Raw genomic sequence first — 24,035 nt, forward strand, 5'->3', positions numbered from 1 at the left:
CAAGGTCCCACTTAGAGTTCAAAATTTAAAAATGGCCATAAATGAGCTTGTCGAGGCCATAACTATGTCATTCATTGTGAGATTTTAAAATGACTCTGTACATTAATTTTGTTCACAGTCATTGGACAGCGTGTCATGCGAAAGAAGTCAAGAGTTCAAAGGTCAAAATGGCCATAAATAATAATGGCATAATAATTCTTAAAAATCACCATTTAGATTCTCTTGTTTTGTGAAGACAGCTTGCAAAATAGTCTGTGTCAATGCGGCATGTGGGGGTATACGTCACGTCTGTGACAAAGCTCTAGTATTTAAAAAAGTTTAGAAAAAATTCTGAATTTTCATACCTAACGTGTATGAAAAGAACATAGAAATATCAATTTCCATGAAACTTTCCTGGAGAAGAAAAAATAAATTTTTGTTTTAAAAATATTTGAATAGTTATGAGCCAACTTCTGTTTGTTTTTTTTGTTACTTTTATGGGAAATAATGTCAAAAGAAAATTAGACATACTGTTCAAACAAATCCATACGTTACTGATTTGATTGTTTAAATACCTTTATATGTTTTAAAGAATGAAGCAAACTCAGGCAAAAAAGTGTGGGTTATTTACTTTTTTTAAATAGTAATATATTCTACATTGTGTCCCGGATGCCAACCACTGAGGACATAAATGCTGCCAATTATTTGTGGCAACCATCCAAAGTACAGCACAAACTAGGACCTAATACTGTACTAGTAATTGACTTCGCTATTTATTTAAAATAATCTGCAGTGTTGTCAGAGAAAAGCTGCAATTATGATTATTTGAACAGTTCATTAGTTCTCAAAATATGCTACGCCAGAAAGTTTTCACAATCATTTTTGATGCACAATAATTGGAAGGTATGTGTACAAACTTTAATGAATAATCCTCATACATTAGAAATTGGCATGCTTTAAGGCATATTAATTGATATTTTACACAAATCACATCACAAAAAATTGCGTACTTATTCTTAAACCAAAACTTAAATAACTATGTTTTAAATGTGCAAAGAACTGTAAGGAATAAGTAAATATTTATAAATGCTTTTTTTCTCAAAACATATCATTAGCATTTGCCATGTTATTTAATTTTAGCTGATTCACCATATAACTTGTAATAAAATGAAGTTAATGCTCGTTTCAGGTGACATCTTTTTGAAGATGGGCAGCCAGCAACAAACTATCAGCCAGTATTTTAGATGACAGGAGTTATTGGCTGCAACAGACCATTCTCTCGCTTGCCAATCCAGGAAATGAAACAGCTGGCCTGTCCTGAAAATGTAACATGGGTCCATGATACAAGAAATCATATAATGTTTCGAAATCATATTTTTTTATACAAAGTTATTATGTTTCATTATTTAAGGATTCCTTGGAATTATCAAATTATTACGAAAAGTACTTGGATTTAAGAATAGCTGGGCAGTTTGTGAGATTCACATTCATAATATTGCTGATGTTACAGAAATTGTAGTTCATGAAGAGTATGTCACGCTGTCATACTCAATAAAATTTCATTTCCTGTCTGGATCAACTTTTTTATTTCGTTTTTTATTCTCGTGTACCACGTTGTAAAATAACATTATTGATACTGAAATAAGATATACTTAAATACGTTTAATACCCTTGCATATAAAAATGTCATTACCTGAACTCAGTTTGAAACAGGATTATGACCATATATCTGCATTTGTATACGTCTCTCTTAAAGACTGGCATTGGTTTAAATTGGTCAGAGTTTTTTTCGGCGTTAGCTGTATACGCCAGCTTTTCACCTTATCCTGACCTTTGTTAGCGTCCAATAGAATTCAAATAAAACTTCCCGCGGCCAAGTACAGATGAATACACTTCATTGACTGCATTGGCTGATTTGATAATACCACTAGAACATTGGAAACATGTCCGCGTCTTTGTAACACTGTTTTACTGCGTGTTCAGCATGAAACAGTTTTATCTCTAATAAAAAGGGTTAATAGATAGAACAGTTTTACACTCAATCTCGACATCAATACAGTTTGTGCGTGCACCTTTTATTTTCAGAGGATTTTCAGCGCGAGAACGTTGTATACTTAAAGGCCATGTTCTCATATTTAGTACATACTTCCATATTCCCGTCAACATGTTATATGAAAAAGTATAAATAGCAGTGGAAGCGATGCCTCACTTTAATGTATTGCATTTCAACCCGCGAGGTATAAGGGGTCAGTTCGCGGTTAGTGTGTTTGAATGTCAGAGTTTATATACAGGTCAGACCTTATGTGCTGTTCGGAGTTCGCGGTCAGTAACATAATAGTTATATAATAAAGACGCTATAGCGTGAACTAGGTGAACTGGAATTTTCTTTACCACTAGAAAGATGTGAAATGAAGATATCCAGCGATATTTTTTATGGCATGTCAATAATAGATTCTTAATGTGTTTTTAACAATACCATGATACATAGTATTTTTAATTAATTAACAAGAATTATTCCATCATATTTACTAATGTATTATTGCAGCATATTGACTAATGTATTAAGTATGAGCGCGATGATTCTCGATACTGTTAATAATCGAATCAAATACACGTAGCAATGCCCGATAAACCACTCAAACAGGTTTGTTCGAAGAACGCGCGTATACATATTTAAAATATGTACGGAGACTTCGCGTGTGGCCGGTTGACATTTGTTTTCTGTTTTATATCTATAGGTTTATGACCAGCAATATGTAATAATGTAAAATAAGCCGCGAAAACTCCGCGTAACATCCCGTACTGCGTTTGATGCAGCTAAAAACTGCACAGAAAAAGATATTAGCTATCCTTGATCTCATTCATTTAAATCTTTACCTTCCATAAACTCCAACCACAATCAACGCCGTATATCTTTTTTAAAGATATTTCTTGTTACTTTTTAAATTTATTTCATTTTAGCCTTGTTCTTGGAAAATAGGGTTTAATGCATGTGAGTAAAATGTTGTCACAGATAAGCCTGTGATTAGCCTGTGCAGTCCACATAAGCTTATCATTTACAATACTTTCAGCCTATACATGAATAATGCATAAAGGTATCATCCTTGACACTTCACACACATGCATTTAGCCCCTTTTTCCCAGAGCCAGGATAATTTATTCACAGTTATCATTTCACTAGTTGAGCGGAGAATGGTGTCAACTTGTACCCATGTCTCATGGAATTGCAAGTAGTTTGTACCTAGTGAAAAAACACCAATCCTTGTAGAAAATATCTTTTCTAAAATTAGAAAATACAAGGTGCAATTTATGGATTATAATTGCACATGGCAGTAGCATATTTTCATCAGCTGACAAATGATTACATGTTCAGGAAAAGAAAAGACTTGTGTGCCTATGACCAATTTTCTTCCACTGATCTCATTTAATCACGTGACATGATTACTGGAAACGATAATGATTTTGAGAATGTCTAGGATTCATGAAAGCATAGATGGCTGCATAGTAATGGACATATTTCAGACATGTTATTAATGGAGGAAAAACATGCAAGGGGACAAAACTTGGAACAGCCGAATTTATGTTATAATAATGACAAAATAGGCATCACAATTTATGTGTTATTTTGAATAAATAATCAGACATGCATTATCAAATATAATATTGAATGCATTTATAGGAGATGTAGCCTGATTTAAACTTTTGGATTAGACACTCTTGCAGACATGTGACTACCATTAATGCCAAAAGCAGAAGGCATTTAATCAACATTTATTTTGTATGTGTCACTGAGAAGAAAAGTAACAAGGGTTAGTCTGGGTACATTCTCTTCTACTTTATCCCTGAGACCATAACTTGAGGACAATCATTTGAAGTTCTGTCTCAAGTTGTAGTTCAGGTGCAAAGTGGGTGAGACTTCTACAGTCCGAGTGGTGGAATTTAAACATTTACAGTTGGAGTTACAGAATTGACATTGCTACTTTTAAAGTGGTGCAATCAATACTAATGCTGTTGGAGTGGTGTAGTTGAGCGTTTTACAGTTGGACTGACTGCTGAAATTAATACTTTTATAGTTGGAAAGGCAGAATTGAGGCTTCTACATTTGGAGTGGCGAAATTGGAACGTTTACAGTTGGAGTGGTGAAAATTTCAACTTCTACAGATGGAGTGGTGAAATTGGAACTTCTACAATTACAGTGATGGAATTGGAACATCTACAGTTTGGGTGGTAGAATTGAGACTTCTATAGTTGGGGTGGTGGAATTGAGACTTCTATAGTTGGGGTGGTAGAATTGAGACTTCTATAGTTGGGGTGGTGGAATTGAGACTTCTATAGTTGGGGTGGTAGAATTGAGACTTCTATAGTTGGGGTGGTGGAATTGAGACTTCTATAGTTGGGGTGGTGGAATTGAGACTTCTACTGTTGGAGTGGTGGATTTGAGACTTCTATAGTTGGGGTGGTGGAATTGAGACTTCTATAGTTGGAGTGGTGGAACTGAGACTTCTATAGTTGGAGTGGTGGAATTGAGACTTCTACTGTTGGGGTGGTGGAACTGAGACTTCTACAGTTGGAGTGGTGGAACTGAGACTTCTATAGTTGGAGTGGTGGATTTGAGACTTCTATAGTTGGAGTGGTGGAATTGAGACTTCTACAGTTGGGGTGGTGGATTTGAGACTTCTACTGTTGGGGTGGTGGAACTGAGACTTCTATAGTTTGAGTGGTGGATTTGAGACTTCTATAGTTGGGGTGGTGGATTTGAGACTTCTATAGTTGGAGTGGTGGAATTGAGACTTCTACAGTTGGAGTGGGGGAATTGAGACTTCTACAGTTGGGTCAGTGGAATTGTGACCTCTACAGTTGGAGTGAAAGAATTGGAATTTCTACAGTTGGGATGGTGGAATGCGAATTTCAACAGTTGGGAGTGTGGAATTGAGACTTTTACAGTGTGGGTGGTGGAATTGAGACTTCTACAGTTGGAGTGGTGAGACTGAGACTTCTATAGTTGGAGTCGTGGATTTGACAATTGTTCAATGGGGGCAGGGGGAGAGGGAATTAAGACTTCTACAGTTGGAGTCGTGGATTTGAGACTTCTACAGTTGGGGATAGTCTAATTACGACTTCTTCAATTGGGTTAGTGGAATTGAGACTTCTACAGTTTGAGTGGGGTAACTGAGACTTCTACAGTTGGGGATAGTCTAATTACGACTTCTTCAGTTGGGTTAGTGGAATTGAGACTTCTACAGTTTGGGAGGTGGAATTGAGACTTCTACAGTTGGAGTGGGGTAATTGAGACTTCTACAGTTTGGGAGGTGAAATTGAGACATCTACAGTTGGAGTAGCGGAAATGGAACTTTTTCAGTTGGGGTGATGGAATAGGAACTGGTACAGTTGGAGTGGTGGAATTGAGACTTCTTCAGTTTAAGTGGTGGAATCGGAACTTCTACATTTGGGGTTGTGGAATTGAGACATCTGCAGTTAGAGTGGTGAAAATGAAACTTCTACAGTTGGGGTGTTGGAATTGAGACATCTATAGTTGGAGTGTATGAAATGGAACTTCTACAGTTGGGGTGGTGGAATAGGAACTGGTACAGTTTGAGTGGAGCAATGGAGACTTCTACATTTGGAGAGTAGGAATTAGAAATTCTAAGGTAGATGCCGTTATATGGACAGTTCTACAGTTTTAGTGTTGGAATTGGAACTTGTGCAGTTGGGGTGTTTAAATTGGAACTTCTACAGTTGGGTGATGGATTTGGAACTTCTACAGTTGAGGTGGTTGAATTTGAGCTTACAGTTGGAGTGGTGAAATTGGAACTTCAAGAGTTGAAGTGGTGGAATTGGAACTACTTCAGTTGGAATGGTGGAATTGGAACTTCTGCAGTTGGAGTGGTGGAATTAAGACTTCTACAATTAAAGTGTTGGAATTGGAACAGTTGGGTGGTGGAATTGGAACTTCTACAGTTGGGTGGTGGAATTGGAACTTCTAAATTTAGGGTGATGGAATAGGAACTTACACAGTTGGTGTGGTGGAATTCAGTCTTCTACAGTTGGAGTTTTGGAATTGAGACTTATACAGTTGAGATGATGATATTGAGACTTCTACAGTTGGGGTGGATGAATTGAGACTTCTACAGTTGGGGTTATGGAATTGGAACTTCTATAGTAGGGGAAGTGGAATCGGAACTTCTATTGTGAGTTAGAGTGGTAGAATTGAGACTTCTTCAGTAGGAGTGGATGAATTGAGACTTCTGTAGTTGGAGTGGTGGAATAAAGCATTCTTTAGTTGGAGTAATGTTATTCTTTAGTTGGGGAAGTAGAATTGAGAATTCTACAGTTGGAGTGGATGAATTGAGACTTCTATAGTTGGAGTGGACAAAGTGAGACTTCTACAGTTTGGGTGGTGGTATTGAGACTTCCATAGTTGGGGTGGTGGAACTGAGACTTCTACAGTTGGGCTGGTGGAACTGAGACTTCTATAGTTGGGGTGGTGGAACTGAGACTTCTACAGTTGGGGTGGTGGTATTGAGACTTCTACAGTTGGGGTGGTGGTATTGAGACTTCTATAGTTGGAGTGGTGGAACTTAGACTTGTACAGTTGGGTGGTGGAACTGAGACTTCTATAGTTGGAGTGGTGGAATTGAGACTTCTATAGTTGGGGTGGTGGAACTGAGACTTCTATAGTTGGGGTGGTGGAACTTAGACTTGTACAGTTGGGGTGGTGGAACTGAGACTTCTATAGTTGGAGTGGTGGAATTGAGACTTCTATAGTTGGGGTGGTGGAACTGAGACTTCTACAGTTGGGGTGGTGGAACTTAGACTTCTATAGTTGGGGTGGTGGAACTGAGACTTGTACAGTTGGGTGGTGGAACTGAGACTTCTATAGTTGGAGTGGTGGAATTGAGACTTCTATAGTTGGGGTGGTGGAACTGAGACTTCTACAGTTGGGGTGGTGGAACTTAGACTTCTATAGTTGGGGTGGTGGAACTGAGACTTGTACAGTTGGGTGGTGGAACTGAGACTTCTATAGTTGGAGTGGTGGAATTGAGACTTCTATAGTTGGGGTGGTGGAACTGAGACTTCTACAGTTGGGGTGGTGGAACTTAGACTTCTATAGTTGGGGTGGTGGAATAGAGACTTCTACAGTTGGGGTGGTGGAACTGAGACTTCTATAGTTGGAGAGGTGGAATAGAGACTTCTACAGTTGGGGTGGTGGAACTGAGACTTGTACAGTTGGGGTGGTGGAATAGAGACTTCTATAGTTGGGGTGGTGGAACTGAGACTTCTACAGTTGGGGTGGTGGAGCTGAGACTTCTATAGTTGGAGAGGTGGAATAGAGACTTCTACAGTTGGGGTGGTGGAACTGAGACTTCTATAGTTGAAGAGGTGGAATAGAGACTTCTACAGTTGGGCTGGTGGAATTGAGACTTCTATAGTTGGGGTGGTGGAACTGAGACTTCTATAGTTGGAGTGGGGGAATTGAAGCTTCTACAGTTGGAGTGGTGGAAATGAGACTTCTATAGTTGGAGTGCTTGAATTGAGACTTCTACAGTTGTAGTGGTTATATTAGGACTTCTACAGTTGGGGTGGTGGAAATGAGACTTCTATAGTTGAAGAGGTGGAATAGAGACTTCTACAGTTGGGGTGGTGGAACTGAGACTTCTATAGTTGGGGTGGTGGAACTGAGACTTCTATAGTTGGAGTGGGGGAATTGAAGCTTCTACAGTTGGAGTGGTGGAAATGAGACTTCTATAGTTGGAGTGCTTGAATTGAGACTTCTACAGTTGTAGTGGTTATATTAGGACTTCTACAGTTGGGGTGGTGGAAATGAGACTTCTATAGTTGGAGAGGTGGAATAGAGACTTCTACAGTTGGGGTGGTGGAACTGAGACTTATATAGTTGGGGTGGTGGAATAGAGACTTCTACAGTTGTAGTGGTTATATTAGGACTTCTACAGTTGGGGTGCTGGAAATGAGACTTCTATAGTTGGAGAGGTGGAATAGAGACTTCTACAGTTGGGGTGGTGGAACTGAGACTTCTATAGTTGGAGAGGTGGAATAGAGACTTCTACAGTTGGGCTGGTGGAACTGAGACTTCTATAGTTGGGGTGGTGGAACTGAGACTTCTATAGTTGGAGTGGGAGAATTGAAGCTTCTACAGTTGGAGTGGTGGAAATGAGACTTCTATAGTTGGGGCGGTAAAATTAAGATTTACACAGTTTGGGTGGTTGAAATAGATCTGCTACAGTTGGGGTGGTGATATTGAGACTTCTTTAGTTGGGCTGGTAATTGGATCTTCTACAGATTGGGTGATGGAATAGGAAGTTTGGGTGGTGGAATTGAGACATCCTACAGTTTGAGTGGTGCAATGGGATCTTCAAATGTCAAATGTCTATCACTCATGGTTGCAAGCCACTCCTATGGTTGCAAGCCATTTCCATATGTCGATCACTCCCATGGTTGCAAGCCATTCTCATATGTCGATCACTCCCATGGTTGCAAGCCATTCCCATATGCATTGGTACTGTTGTCTATTGCCACAAAGAAATAAGAAGAAAGGTTCTGACAGGTTGAAACACGTTTTCCTACATAATTATGTTGTATAAAACACGTACTCACTCATGTGAAACATGGCACTTTTATTCATCAAGTATTAGTTGATGGACAGCATTTGCATAAGTGTTTGAACCTTAAGACATAGTTTCAGAATTTTCAATAACATGCAATAATTACTTGTTTTAGACATAACATTAACAGCTTGCTGCTCTTTGTTTCTCACACAGCTAATGATCTCGTTGTCCATGCATTAGTCTCAAATTTCAACATATAGTTATACTACTGATAAAGTAAACATATTCTAACTAAGAATATCAGATGACCAATCGCAAGTACAAGGGCACTGAGGTGGCACACAAAAAGTAACAAATGTTGTTTACAAATGAATCACGCACTTGTTTGGTGAGCCAATGGTTATTCATATAATTATGTTGAGAAATTTAATTGTGTGACCAGTTTTTACTTTTTGCCAAAAGCATGTATTGCTAAATATGCGAATAAATAATTATTATTATGCATATTCAGGACTAGATTGTTTTGCATAATTATAGCCTTTGCATATAGATATATATTTGTATAATTATATATTATCCAATTGTTCAAGAAGATAGAAGGGCACACAATAACAAGTAATTCAATATGTTGTGTTGGAAAATGGCATTTCAGAAAATAAAGTAAGTCAACCTTTTCCCACTAAGAAGCAAATTTAAAATAGCCATGTGCAAACAGCATAAAACAAGAACAGCTTGCGAGAAACTCGTGTGTCTGTTCAGGTTTTATGCTGTTTGCTGCTCATCAGTATCTAAGTGTTGGAAATGAAACCTTTAAAACTTGAAACTAGCAAGAAAGGTCTTTAATAACAGTTTTCTTTGTAAGGGACTACAAACGCGTTGAAATATGTATCTAAGGGACTACAAACGCGTTGAAATATGTATCTAAGTGGTAAAGGGTTAAAATCATTCTATCCTTTTGGTAATAGAATTTGTTTACTTCCCTTTTTTCAGTGTTTGTATTTTTCTTCCCATTAAGTTAACAACCTATGAGGATTTTGATTGGTTCCAGATAGAAGATTTGCATATAAAGTGGGAAGTAGTCAATTATTGTCATTTTTAGCTGGGCTGTTTTCAGAGAAAACCCAAGGTATTGTCATATCCAGCTCTTCATGTTGTCTGCTGTCTGCCGGGGTTGTGCTAAAACCTTAACATTGGCTCTAAAATCAAAGTGCTTCCATCTACAACTTTGAAACTTCATATGTAGATGCACCTTGATGAGTTCTACATGCCACACCCATTTTTGGTTCACTAGGTCAAAGATCAAGGACATTGTGACCTTTAAAAAAAAAAAAACTCTATTATGTCTGTCTGTCTCTTCATCTATGTTTTGATTGCACTGGGTGTGTGTCGACTTGTAATGTATTATAGGCATCATATGTATACTATTATTCATACAAACCTGGTTGCCACTTTTCCTGTATGGCTAATACATTGTATAACATCATAACAATATGTGAGACACAAGTTTTCAAGTTTGTAGTGTTGTGTATATAGAAGCCATATATTCTCAGTAGCCTGAGTCTTTTATCACAAAACAAGCATGTATTTTTTTTAATTGGCTATTATGTGGAATCACAATATGACAATCTTGTGAAATTTTAGTATTTCAACACAACTAGCTATCTGCACTCTTCATTTATTGCAGGCCAGGTATCCATTTTCTTTGGTAATTGCTGAAGTTGAACTGCTCAATGCTGAAGTTGCACTGCTTACTGCTGAAGTGGTACCACTGAATGCTAAAGTTGAACTGCTCAATGCTGAAGTTGTGCAACTTGATGTTGAAGTTGTCCCGCTGAAATTGTACTGCTCAATACTGAAGTTGTACTGCTCAATGCTGAAGTTGTACTGCTTAAAATAAAAAATTGTACTTACCAATGCTTAAGTTGTATCTCTGAATGCTTAAGTTTTACCACTGAATGCTAAAGTTTTACTGCATAAAGCTGAAGTTGTACCACTTAATGCTAAGTTGTACTGCAGAATGCTGATGTACCGCTTAAAATTGAAATTGTACTGAATGCTGAAGTTGTACTGCTGAATGCTGAAGTTATACTCTTGAATGCTGAAGTTGTTCTGAAGAATGCTGAAGTTGTACCGCTTAATGCTAAGTTATACTGCAGAATGCTGAAGTTGTACAGCAGAATGCTGAAGTTGTACTGCAGAATGCTGAGGTTTTACGGCAGAATGCTGAAGTTGTACTGCTGAATGCTGAAGTTGTTCTGTTGAATGCTGCAGTTGTACTGTTGAATGCTGAAGTTGTTCTGTTGAATGCTGAAGTTGTTCTGTTGAATGCTGCAGTTGTACTGCTGAATGCTGAAGTTGTACTGCTGAATGCTGAAGTTATACTCTTGAGTGCTGAAGTTGTATTGCTGGATGCTAAAGTTGTGCTCTTGAGTGCTGACATTGTATTGCTGAATGCTGAAGTTGTACTGCTGAATGCTGAAGTTATATTATTGAGTGCTGAAGTTGTACTGCAGAATGCTGAAGTTGTATTACTAAATACTAAAGTTGTACTGATGAATGCTGAAGTTGTACTGCTGAGTGCTGACGTTGTACCGCTGAATGCTGAAGTTTTTCTGGTGAATGTTGAAGCTGTATTGTTTGAATGCTGAAATTGTACTGTTGGATGCTGAAGTTGTACTTCTGAATGCTGAAGTTGCTCTGGTGAATGCTGAAGCTGTACTGCTGAAAGCTTAAATTGTACTGCTGAAGTTGTACTGCTGAATGCTAAGATGTATTGCTGGATGCTGAAGTTGTACTGCTGAATGCTGAAATTGCACTGCTGAATGCTGGAGTTGTACTGCTGAATGCTAAGTTGTACTGCTGGAAGCTGAAGTTGTACTGCTGAATGCTGAACTTGTACTGCTTAATGTTCAAGTTGTTATGCTGAATGCTAAGTTGTACTACTGAAATTGTACTGCTGAATGCTGAAGTTGTACTGCTTAATGCTGAAGTTGTACTGCTGAATGCTGAAGTTGTACTGCTTAATGCTGAAGTTGTACTGCTTAATGCTGAAGTTGTACTGCTTAATGCTGAAGTTGTACTGCAGAATGCTGAAGTTGTACTTGGGAATGCTGAAGTTGTACTGCTGAATGCTGAAGTTGTGCTTGGGAATGCTGAAGTCATAGTGCTGAATGCCAAAGTTGTACTGCTGAATGCTAAGTTGTACTGCTGAATGCTGAAGTTGTACTGCTGAATGCTGAAGGTTTGCTACTGAATGCTGAAGTTGTACTGTTTAATGCTGAAGTTGTACTGCAGAATGCTGAAGTTGTACTGGTGAATGCTGAAGTTGTACTGCTGAATACTGAAGTTGTACTGCAGAATGCTGAAGTTGTACTGGTGAATGCTGAAGTTGTACTGCTGAATGCTGAAGGTTTACTGCTGAATGCTGAAGTTGTTCTGTTGAATGCTGAAGTTGTTCTGTTGAATGCTGCAGTTGTACTGTTGAATGCTGAAGTTGTACTGTTGAATGCTGAAGTTGTTCTGTTGAATGCTGCAGTTGTACTGTTGAATGCTGAAGTTGTTCTGTTGAATGCTGAAGTTGTTCTGTTGAATGCTGCAGTTGTACTGCTGAATGCTGAAGTTGTACTGCTGAATGCTGAAGTTGTACTGCTGAATGCTGCAGTTGTACTGCTTAATGCCGAAGTTGTACTGCTGAATGCTGCAGTTGTACCACTGAATACTCTTGTAAGTAGTCTAATCCCTTTTTATTCTTCATGCAGATAATCATGAAGCAAGTGCTGGACTTGTGACGCATAAAAAAACCTTAAGTCTGAGCTCAGTCCATTATTGTGGTGTGAAAAGTCACGTTCAGGCTGTTACACATTTTACCACCTAGACAGAATCTGATATTATTGACATAAAAAAGGCTTTATTGTCTTTATGTCCAGATTTCCATCACTAAATAATGCTTAACTTTGACACTCAATAAGAACCTATTGACTTAATGACTTTGTTTTGGTTCATGAATAGATTATTAGAACAATTGATGTGAAAAGGAAACTTCACTCTTGGCACAAATACATCTTTTCCTGTCAGCATTTAAGGTACAAAAATTTTCTATTTTAATTAAATAACTTTGACAAAATGTTTATTCTATGTCAAAAGGTACAAGATTTATGCAGACCATTCCCTTTATGTCCATTGATTTTCATTATATTTTTTTAAACTAATATTAAATATAACTAAACAAGGTAATAATAAATATAGGATCTGGCACGAGTTGTCATATCATACCAAATTTTTTAAACGAGTTCAGGAATTTTGTAAGTAAGCAAGCCTTTGGCGAGCTTACTAACAAATTTCCTGGACGAGTTTAATAAAATATGGTATGATAACGAGTGTCAGATCTTTTTTATCACATGCTTTTAAATGAAATTAAATAAAAATTTACGCAAAAATAATGATAAATCCCGAATGTTGTTTACATTTCGTGACGTCATTTGATTTGGCAACGTCATTTCAGCAAAATAACAAAATGCGATTGGTCAATAAACAAAAACTAAGCCAATGAAAACGCTTAAAAATGTTGTATTACACATGTGCAATATAAAAAAATATGTAATGGTTGTATTACATTGGAAACAGGGTATAGCAAGTGATAAAAATGTACGATTAATATTTTCATTTTCAGAGAACAAGGTAGGGGAAGTAACCACTACTATTTGCAGCATATGATCTCCATACAGTGCTGGAAGAGTAGTCTTCCTTATACATGTATATATTGAACAGTTCAATTTGCTTGTTGTAGTGTGTTTGAAAATCTTGATACAAACAATCTGTTAGCAAACATGTTAGGTGCTGATTTTAATGGGAGTCTGTCAGCAGTAAGCCACAATAAAAGTGTCACAGCAAGTCTGATCCAAGCTTTTGCCTTTATTTATTGATGTTTGTCTTTCAGCTGGCGTTAAATGTCTATCAAAAAAAAATCTTTGTTGTTAATATACATGTAGGTGGTAAGTTGATTTTGGGGACTTACTTGAATTAATTATATAAAATCAAGTTTGAAAATATATTTTTGCCATATTTGTTTATAATAGGTCTGAATTCAAACAACAGTTACTACCAGCAAACTGTTTAGCAAGTGTTACATATATTTTTTCATACATTATCTTTTCATTTTGGGATCATTGTAGTCATAAAACTGCAATAGAGGTCTACAAGTGTTGTGAGAGACGTCTTCGCATTAAAACTTGAATACATTAGAGCTTTATGACAATGCTTTTATTACTGTTTTGCATTATATATGTCTTCAATATATATTAAGACTGTATAAAATAGTTTTTCTCTAACATCAGTTTAACCACCCAAATCAGTAAAGCACAAGGGTAAGACACAGTCCCATTGTAAGCTCAAATGTAAGGGTGGTGTGCTTGTGCTTTGGTGGTTGTGGGTTCAAGCCACTCACTGCCACACTTTTTCATCCAGGTTTATTCAAATTCTAAAATATTTTAACTTGATGGTTGTTTTGTTCTTGGTATAGTGGAGAAATTAAAGTTGATAATATATTTGAGATATATGAATGGATATTGAAATAAAAAATGTCTAACACTCAATCATATTATTATCCAAGATTCAAATAGTCATAAAGTCATAGTAAAGTGAATTTTCGTGTTTAAAGGGACTGTCAACCACGAATAACGAAAAAAGAAAAGTTTTAAAATACCGCATCTTTTTACAATTATTAGTTTAAATTGATTAAAATATCACAACTGGTATATTACATTACTTGAAAAAAGTTCATATTTTCAGTATATTCGGTGATAAAATTTCGCTATTTGAAATCGAAAGAACATCGGGAAAATAGGTGACATAACGATATACACGCTATAAATAACGCAAGAAGATTGATCATTTTATATATAAAATATATTCAATTCACTAGGCATGCACAATTCGCATTCCTGGGTTTACCACTGACGATGATGAACAATCTACTGGCGTTATTTATAGTTAACTGGTAGTTATCTGGTAGACATACCCAGTAAAATTTATAACCGAATATACTGAAAATATGAAAACTTGTAATACCAGTCGTGATATTTTAATCAATATTAACTAATAATTGTAAAAAAATACGGTATTTGACATCTTTTCTTTTCTTCGTCGTCGTGGTTGACAGTCCCTTTAAACCAACATTTGTCAATGATGTGTCATTTATATGCATTTAAAAACTGTACATACATACTTGTATTCCTCATATTATGTTTATTTTAAATCGGGGGTGGGGGTGGGGAGTGGCTATTATTTTTAACAGAACCATATTGCCTCATAATGCACATAAAGCTCTCCAAATATAAAAATATAAATGCTTAGAATTTTTTATCATTTTTTGGCTTCTGTAATGCCACATTTCAAAATTACATGGGAAATGGTTGTCCTTTTCCAAGCCTTCCTTGAATTTGGGCAGACAAAATAGATATTTTTAGAATTTCATAACTCTTACAGTTTTTCATTTAGAAACTTTTTCTAACATTTTCTCCCAAGAACATTGCTTACACCATTTTTTCTAAGACCGTTTTACGTGAAAAAAGTTAATAGACACTTAAAAAAATTTTGTTCGGAAAGCAATTCTGTTATAGGCAAATGCAAGTTATTTTTAGAAAATTACCATCTACAAGGCAAACTTAAAGGAATTACGTCCCTTGAAAACAAAGGGAGACAATTATATTACTGCTACATGCAAGGTAGCGGACTTTTTGTTCTTCATAAAAATCTTTTTGATAGCCTTTTACATTTTCATTCAGACAACTAATCCTTTAACATTTACTTCAGCAGAAACTTCCCTGTATCTTTCAAATAGACTTTCAACGCCATTAGTATATACTTTGATCACTTTATTGTTATAAAGAAGCTCACTTTTCGTGTTTATGTCTCCTTCCATGTGGACCAGCATCACACTATTAATGCTGGACAGATAAATAAATGCTCAGATCTTTGACTGGGATGAAGGTGACATTGTTTAAGATTAATCAATACCATGGTTCTTTAGGCATCAAATGTGAATATCACCAGCATGTGAGTGTCAGAGGTGGTGGCAGAGTTATGCCTTTGTGAAGATGTTATGCGCATAAAATGTGGTTACCAGTGCTAGAATTTCACTTGTCTGTCTGTTTGTAGAAAGAACATGTGTTCTGTAGTTTGAGTAATCAACTCCTCTTTAACTGCTGTGTGGATTTTGCTCAAAGCAAGGAATTTTAGCTACAATCAGTTTTGGCATAGTTATGTCCCTTTGTTTGTCCACTAGTAATAGTATCTAAACTTGTGAGTAAATACTCAATTTCTTTTGAACTGTTGGGCAAATTTTGCTCAACTATCATAGCTGAGTGATGACCTCAATGTGTGGAAATCTTAAAGGCAATAATTTTTAGTGTGACCACTTTTGCAGAATAATTTCTTTTTTTTTCTGCCACCGGTAGGGTGGCATATAGCAGTTGAACCATCCGTCGGTCCGTCTGTCTGTCCGTCCGTTAGAAAACTTTAACATTGGCCATACATTTTGCAAAAGATAAGAATTGAAGATAGCAACTTGATAGTTGGCATGCATGTGTATCTCATGGAGCTGCACATTTTGAGTGGTGAAAGGTCATCCTTCAAGGTCAAAGAACAAATCCAAGGGAAGTAACAAGCTTTCAAGGGAGATAATTCCTATTTTTATATTTGGCAGGTACAGATCATTTTCACAAGGGAAGTAATATCTTTTAAAGGGATATAATAATTTTTTTTTTAATCAAAGCGGCACAGTAGGGGGCATTGTGTTTCTGAAAAACACCTCTCTTGTTCCACTTTAAAAAAACAAAGTTCACAACATTTTATAAATCATGTTGGTGTAAGAATGTGTAAAAACATTGTACAAAAAAAGGAAAATAAATATGCCTAGCCATTAGTATGTGACATTATGAAAACATATAGAGCATTAAACATGATTTATAATAATGAAAAGGTTCAAGGCTGATTTCTTGGAAAATTATTATCCCCACACTTTTCGGAGAAAAAGTGGGGATATTGTGGTTATGTCCGTCTGTTCGTCCGTCCTGGCCACCTGCTCCTCCTACACTATTAGGACTTTAACCTTGAAACTTACACTCATGGTAGCTATGAGCATATGTACGACAGTGACAGTGACGGAATTTTGATCTAACCCCTGGGCCAAAGGTTATGGGGATTTGGGCGGGGCCGGGTCAGAGATTTTCCTGCGACTGCGATTCAAAAAAGGCTCATAACTACTGTGTCCCTTCAGATATTTCTTTCATATTTGGTATGCATGTGTATCTAGACAACATCTATCCATGCGCATAAAAATTTTGACCCCTGTGACCTTGACCTTGAACTTTGGGTCAGTTTTTAGGTTTCAAAATCTGCGACCGCGATTCGAAAAAGACTCAGAACTACTGTGTCCCTTTAGATATTGCTTTCATATTTAGTATGCATGTGTATCTGGACAACACCTTTCCATGCGCTCAAAAATTTTGACCCCTGTGACCTTGAACTTGGGGTCAGTTTTCAGGTTTCGAAATCTGCTACCACGATTTGAAAAAGGCTCATAACTACTGTGTCCCTTCAGATATTGCTTTCATATTTGGTATTCATGTGAATCTGGACAAGACCTTTCCATGCGCATAATTTTTTTTACCCCTGTGACCTTGACCTTGAACTTGGGCTAGTTTTCAGATTTTGAAATATGCGACCGCGATTCGAAAAAGATTTAGAAATCTATTATGTGGTTATCTACCCAATCAGAAGAAGTGCAAGCATTTTCATCGGACAAAGGAATTTTTCAACAATGAAGCTTGTGTTTTGAAAACACATATAGACTTACACAGTAGTGGCGCAGAGATGTATTTAGTAGTCAATTGTTTGTGTTAACTCATCTGTGAAATGGTTTAGCTCATCCATCTAATGTTTATACAAGGGATTATAAAATATTGGCGCAAAGGGACACCTGTATATGAGAAAAGAGATAGAATGCAGTCAAGCATAAAAAGCATGAGAAACTCATGGAATAGAGCCTCAAGAATCTATAAAATTTGTCAGGGCTGAAACTTTAAATTCGTTCAATTACACTTTTAGACTCATTACTGAAAATTTGTTAAAATGTTCAAGTGGGAAAAATGTGAGAAACAATTTAAAGCAAGATGGACTTTGAACAGGCACATCAAAGACAGACATGCAATTCAATATTTTCATTGTTGTGTACAAGATTGCGATAGAAAGTTTCTGAGACGCTTCTATTTAGTCAACCATTTAACCTCAAAACATAACTTTTCCAAAACAGAAGCAAGAAGATTGGCTATAAGAGAGCATGTTCAGCCATCTCATAAGTCATTCCAATGATGATGACATGTACATAATGGACGTCAGTGAAGTTGATTCAGTATTAGATTTGTTAGGAGAGCAGGATGAGGAGAAATTTGGGTAAAGATTTTTACTCATTTTTTAGGTTATTTTACATTAACTTCTTCATTCTACACCGAATTACTTTAAATTTATACTGAACATCTCTTATGACAAAACGGTAAATCTAAACTTTGCATGGCCCCATTACCAACCTTGGGGCGCCCCTGGGTCAAACATGCGGCGTGGGGATACGTGTCGGCCTCTGCCGCGCCATTTCTAGTTTAAAATATTTCTTGACGGCATTTGCAAAAAAAGTTGCAGACAGTTCAATCATGGTCTATCAAGAATCTATCAACCTCAAGCCTTTAGTTCCATCATTAATATGACTGTTTTACTGATTGCTGTGGAATTACGTCTGGTATTTTAGATCAGCTAGGACTTAACGCCCCCTGTCAATATGTTTTGAGAAAAGATACAATTTAACACAGTTGAACACTCAATCATATCACATGAGCTTTAGGGCTAACGTTGTGTAGAAAATTGGATTTAACTAAATAAATCCCATCTTTTGTCATGGTATACATCCCATATCGTCGCTCTGGTATTGTCAGAATGACCTGTTGCGTACACTATTATCTTAGGTGACATTTGCTCAATATGGCTTGACTGTATTTATCCCTGCTTGGTGCAAGTCCTTCTTAAGATATCATCTAGGATCAAAATGAGGACTTAAGTGCACATACTTTGAAAACTGTTCTTGAGAGATTTCACATAGGATCGAAATGAGCACTAAAAAGTACACACGTTGAAAACTGGTCTAGATATAGATCATTGTCTATTCTGCCTGACAAATTGGTAATGGTGGTTCAATGCCTGCAGACAAGTTTGATTTTTTAAATCCAGAAAAGATTACCAGTGTTTCCACACAGTAGAGGTGCTAGCTTTTAATTTCTTTTGTTTAAATTCATAGGAGACATATAGTTATCCCCACGCTTCTCGGAGAAAAAGTGGGGATTATGTGGTTATCTCCGCCGTCCGTCCTGGCCTCTATCTCCTCCTACACTATTAGCACTAGAACCTTGAAACTTACACAAATGGTAGCTATGAGTATATGTGTGATGGTGAAAGCAAAGGAATGTTGATCTGACCTCTGGGTCAAAAGTTATGGGGGTTGGGGTGCACCCAGGGGCCGGGTAAGAGATTTTCCTGCGACCGCGATTCGAAAAAGGCTCATAACTACTGTGTCCCTTTAGATATTGCTTTCATAATTGGTATGCATGTGTATCTAGACAGCACCTTTCCATGCGCATACAATTTTTAACCCCTGTGACCTTGACCTTGAACTGTAGGCCAGCTTTCAGGTTTCTTAATCTGGAACAGCGATTTCAAAAAAGGCTCATAACTACTGTGTTCCTTCAGATATTGCTTTCATATTTGGTATGCATGTGTACCTTGACAACACCTTTTTATGCGCATACGATTTTTTACCCCTGTAACCTTGACCTTGAACTTGAGGTCAGCTTTCAGGTTTCGAAATCTGCGACCGCAATGCGAAAAAGGCTCATAACTACTGCGTCCCTTGAGATATTGCTTTCATATTTGGTATTCATGTGAATCTGGACAAGACCTTTCCATGCGCATACAATTTTTGACCCCTGTGACCTTGAACTTTAGGTTAATGTTCAGGTTTCAAAATCTGGGACTGCGATTTGAAAAAAGCTCATACCTACTGTGTCTCTTCAGATATTGCTTTCATATTTGGTACTCATGTGTATCTGGACAAAACATTGCCATGAGCATGAAATTTTTTAACTTGGGGGTCCGTGTTCAGGTTTCGAAAACTCCATCTGTCCGTCCGTCCTGGCCACTATCTCCTCATACACTATTAGCACTAGAATCTTGAAACTTACACACATAGTAGCTATGAGCATATGTGTGACAGTGCACTATTTGGAATTTTGATCTGACCCCTTGGTCAAAAGTTATGTGAGTTGGGGTGGGAACAGGTCAGAGATTTTCACTCATTTTGTTATGTTATTTTACATTAACTTCTTCATTTCTACACCGATTTACTTCAAATTGATACTGAACATTTTTTATAACAATACGGTCAATCTCAACTATGCATGGCCCAATTACCAACCCTGGAGCGCCCCTGGGTCAAACATGCGGCGTGGGGATACCCGTTGGCGTCTGCTGCGCCATTTCTAGTTTAGTATGAAAATACCATGACCAAACTATGGCCGATATCTTGGCAATAGATTGTACACAAATTCTGCATGACAAATGTTCAAATGTTAGATTCATATTCAGGATTTTACTTTATAGAATAGTGTGGATGTTATCTTTATTTCTAATGTGATCTTAAAGGGACTTATTCACAGATTTAAATTTGTAAATGTAAACATTGGAACTTAATATCTCCAGTAGAAAACAATAATAAAATTTCCGAAGAAAATAGTCATCCTCAACTAGGCTTGAACCACTGACCCCTTAAAGTAAAAGTGAGGCACCTAAACCACTCGACCATCCATGCTAATATAGTGAATGGTGTATTTTATACTTAATATAAGTAATCATTTTAGTGTCACAATTTTTAACGATAACAAAACTCTCTCCAAATTGTAATGTGGTTGTGGCCCTCCAGCTGTTTAAATATGAGGACCTGATCTTGAAAGCAGATTGAAGGGATGAATCTGTTGTATATCATGGATGCTGCTGCATCCACCTGATGTGTTGCTTTGCCTTGATGACGGTTTTGGTTTCTTTGAAGGTGGTTGAGCTGTCCTTCTGCTCTATGATAGTGCCCTCCTATGCCAGAGTGTCAACTGCTTCATGGCCAAGTATGTTGCAGTGAGAAGGAAACTATTGCAGCCTGACCATGTAGGATCTATATAGAGATAATTGTGCGGTTTACATGTCTATTGTTTCTGGCAGCGACAAGCACCTGCATGACCCACTTTGCATCACTTATGACGTAACATACCGGTAGTTGCAAGAGAGTGTTCAATTATCAATATGGACTACATCTGTTTGACACAGCAACACCAGTATCAGACTCAAAACCAGATGGATCACAAGTCCATGACATTACTGTGATTACATTATCACTCTAGAAGAAGCCAATGGTACTTTTTTAGTCGATTGATTTGTTTAAAAACATTTGGAAATAAAACGTTTATGAACATATAATATATATATATCAATACACATTTTTAATCAATAGGATTAAAATACATCAAATTTGTTAACCACGTTTGTGGATTTCATGATACTCATTTTAATGATCTTAAATAATACGTTAATTTGTTATCTACTTGTTATTTTATTTTTATTTTCTCATCTTCATACATTTTCAGTCAAACACTTACAGGATTTGCTGTGTGCCTAACTGTCTCAGCACTGGCTACGGATTGATAGGTCATGGGCTGCCCAGCTATCATACATTTCCAGCTGAGGATGATCCACTTTGAGCTGTTTGGTTGAATAAAATAGGAAGCTGAGGAAAATAATGTGGAATGTGAAATATAGAAAATACATGTTCCACATGTTTGATTAGGTCATTCCGGTTTCACTGTTTCAGACAATTATTGACTCTTTTCCAAGACCCAATTATATCATGTCCCATTGTTTAACAAACATACCATTCACATGATAATTGGTCATACATGCAGATATATGAAATACCATTGGCTGTGTGATTTGTGAATTTTGTTTGCTTTTAACACAGACTCTAGATGAGATTATACGCTCCGTGCTTTGTATGATGTTTTTGAAAAATATCTTAATTCTAGCATCGAATTTAAAACATATTTATGCTGTAAGAGTACTTTACATTAAAATTGCATACAATTTTGTTAACTTGTTTTGAGTGTATGTCTACTGAATAAATACTAAATACATTATTTTAGTTTTGGTTTTGAAATAATAAGTAAAACTAAGAAAGCCATATGAATGTGACAAATCAATAATCAAGGCAGTTTCCTATAGGAAAAACCAGTACTTTTTTAATTCTCGATGGAAATAGCTTCCATGCCACTGCGACTCTTAACCAGGGACCCATTCCGTCAACAATAATGCAAGAAGTTTTATTAATTACAATTTTGTAATACAAAATTTAATAGTTGGTATTTAAAATTTGTGCTTCTTTGAAAGTTGAATAACATTGTAAAGATATCCTACAAAGCACAATTTACAACAGGGTCCAGACGACCATTTAATCCTTCAAAAATGCAACCAGAGTTAAAAGTTTTTAAGCATTTTAATTTAAATTTGAATATTCAATGGGATATCCTATATACTACAGATGTGCGTAATTCTTTGAGTAAAAACACTTTTTAAACAATGATATACCGATAAGCTTTTTTACAACAGATATAATTTAACATGAGCACAACCACATTCTCAACTCTGTAACTTTGCATCTTTCTGGTAGTTTTGGTAAAACAGCCACAAGGATACAGATGCAAACAAAGGCAGGTTTTAAGCATTAAAGCTTCTTCAAAAATTCATGTTACTTATAAAACATACAATATTGATCAATTAGATCAAACAATTTTTCTAAACACTTGAGTTAGGAATACACTATAAATCTTTAGAAAATTAACATCACACATCTACTGTCACTTCTCAGCTTAAATGTAAAGCATTCCTGCCGGGTTTTCTATACTGAGTAGAAATTTATGAGATTGTGGTTATGGTACCTGAATATGTCCTCAATCTACTCAAGCCACCAATGTTTATGTACTCGCATATATTTATAATAAAACTAGGAGTATTTATAGTGAATTCATATTTTAAATATAAAAACAAATCTTGTGACAATCACAGTAGTGTATTGTTGTGCTTCGGTTTGTCTGTCTGTCTGTCTATCTTTTGTACACCATCTGGTTAAACCTTGGTACTACGCTGTTTCTGAACATAGAACTCTTCATAAATTAATCCCACTTATAAGCAACGGCATTTTTCCGCTGATTGGGCATTTTCCCGCTGATTTCAAAGTCGTTATCGGGTATGTCCCCAATTGCAAAACATACCTTTTTCACCACTCCCGTCAAAGAATTCCCAATGAATAGTTTTATTTTCGAAATTTTATAAAGAAAAAAATTTCTGTGAAAAAAGAATTTGTAAGTTAAATGACTATTTATCCTGATTTGTTTTCATTCACATTTTTTCTAACATTATCAATAAATTCATTTTTTTTTAAACAGCCATCAAATCATATGCCAATGATCAATACCAATCTCAGGTACTTGACAAAAAAAATTATCTTTTTTTTTTTAAATTTATCACCTGTGATTACAAATTTAAACTTTTTATCAAATATTAATGTTCAAAGTTTAGTGGTAACAGTACGATATTTGTCTTGCGACACACATGGTTATTGAACAGAATGTTTAATGTATTTTCACACTTCAGCGTACTTGAAATAAAATGAAATATGCGAAAAGCGATAGATTTAAAATACATGTGTCAATATAATAAAACAATGAAATATTTGTGCAACTTACATATATGTACTGCAAGAGACGTTGATATTATCAGCGACTCTGTACAATTTTCTCTCTGGCGGATTTATTTATCACCTAATTACGTCACATCCGGCTAAGGGACACAACTCTATCAATAGTAAATGCGAATAACTGAAAGAGTCTATAAGTACATTTACTCTTTTGTATTATCTTTCATTCAAAATTTATGATCGAATCAAGAAAAAAACTTCGAACACTCAACCAGGAATACGACACACAAAGTGTTTGGTCGGCACCGAAAATTTAAATAGCTGAAAATGTGCAATGGCGCCACCTCCTGTCATTATCGCCACCTCTTGTGCATTGGCTCCATCTCTTCTGAAACAATACCAAATTATCTGTTAGATCGACAATAAGTCAGTGTTTTTGTGCATGGAACAACATATATATGTTCAAAGCAATAGTTTGATGTGTTAGCGATTTCAATGGGTAATACAGTTGCTAGTCACACAGGCAAAATACATTGATTTTCTGATAAAAACTTCACCATGCCACAACTTATAAAGGATATCACGTTTTAAAATCGGTTGTTATTATATTTCTCTGTAGTACATGTTTAAATGAATAAATCTTCGCTGAATCGATCTGG

The 24,035-nt window shown here is 36.4% G+C and overlaps 2 long non-coding RNA genes across 3 annotated transcripts in view; one reads left to right on the top strand and one right to left on the bottom strand.

The window, feature by feature from the left end:
- Positions 1 to 1,739, top strand: part of LOC127832609 (uncharacterized) — a 146,103-nt gene extending 144,364 nt beyond the window's left edge. Inside the window, exon 9 of the long non-coding RNA XR_008026986.1 lies at positions 1,169 to 1,739. This is a non-coding gene — a long non-coding RNA (uncharacterized LOC127832609). The remainder of the gene's footprint in view (positions 1 to 1,168) is intronic.
- Positions 604 to 23,558, bottom strand: LOC127832608 (uncharacterized). 2 transcript variants are annotated; one of them, XR_008026985.1, is made up of 4 exons: positions 23,426 to 23,558; positions 21,287 to 21,389; positions 20,581 to 20,805; positions 604 to 1,296 (listed from the first exon to the last, which is right to left on the bottom strand). It is a non-coding gene; the product is annotated as an uncharacterized LOC127832608 (long non-coding RNA). The 2 variants fall into 2 exon arrangements; XR_008026984.1 differs by lacking the exon at positions 604 to 1,296 and having other exon boundaries at positions 20,249 to 20,805.
- Positions 23,559 to 24,035: the final 477 nt, after the last annotated feature.

The sequence above is a fragment of the Dreissena polymorpha genome, chromosome 5 (assembly GCF_020536995.1).
Source record: "Dreissena polymorpha isolate Duluth1 chromosome 5, UMN_Dpol_1.0, whole genome shotgun sequence".
NCBI classification, from domain to species: Eukaryota; Metazoa; Mollusca; class Bivalvia; order Myida; family Dreissenidae; genus Dreissena; species Dreissena polymorpha.